Source organism: Halichoerus grypus, chromosome X (assembly GCF_964656455.1).
Source record: "Halichoerus grypus chromosome X, mHalGry1.hap1.1, whole genome shotgun sequence".
Taxonomy (NCBI): domain Eukaryota; kingdom Metazoa; phylum Chordata; class Mammalia; order Carnivora; family Phocidae; genus Halichoerus; species Halichoerus grypus.
The window spans coordinates 55,393,993-55,394,825 of record NC_135727.1 but is presented as its reverse complement, the minus strand read 5'-3'; the positions used below and the strand labels follow the sequence as shown (position 1 = coordinate 55,394,825).

At 41.5% G+C, this 833-nt stretch overlaps 1 pseudogene; it reads left to right on the top strand.

Moving 5' to 3' along the window:
• Positions 1-347, top strand: LOC118532719 (cyclin-dependent kinase 2-associated protein 1 pseudogene; annotated as a pseudogene).
• Positions 348-833: the final 486 nt, after the last annotated feature.

Sequence of the window (833 nt, the reverse complement as noted above, 5' to 3'; positions counted from 1 at the left end):
ATGTCTTAGAAACCAAGCTTGGCTGTGCACATGTCTTCCCCTCCCTCAGTACTGCTGGGAGCATCCACCCATCATACACCAGTCTGGTGACATCCTCATGGTACTGCTACCTGCTGAGTGACTACAGGCCACCATCTCCAGTGTGCACCCAGGGAACTGGGAACAGCCATGTAACCCAAAGCAAATATGCTGAACTGTTGGCCATTATGGAGGAGTTGGGGAAAGAGATAAGACCCATGTATGTGGGGAGCAAGAGAGCCATGGAGAGAGTAAAATGAGGCATTAGTCACACCAAAAGGCTGGTTCCAGAGTGCTTGGTTGAAATGGAACAGAATGCCAGATCCTAGTTGCCTGTTAGTGTGGAAGGTTTTCCATTTCCCTCCAAGATGAGAAATTACAGCTCATCTCCCATGTTCAGATGAAACTCTTGTTTCCAAAATGGTAACAGTTTGGTTTCTCCTTCCTGTGTCCCTCCCATGGCTCATGAGGCTCTGAGATTGAAAAATATTTTGTAGTTGATTAGGATTTACATTTTATATAGTTAAGAACTACTGAGGGTTTTGTTTTTGTTTTTGTTTTTGTTGTAAGCATTGATTTAAAAGATGTATGTAAAAGATACCTATCTCACAGGAAAGATACCATTGTCTCCTTTTCATCAGTTCTTTTGAATACAGTTATGTTACCCAGATTCTTTTTGCTTTTTGGTCCTTTTCATAAGCTAATACAACAACTCTGTGGGTTGTTTTTAGTGCATACATTTGCCACATGGTGTGGATTCCACTTAATGGAACATCTTTTGTGCTTAAGCATTTTCTTGCATCACTATAAGTGCT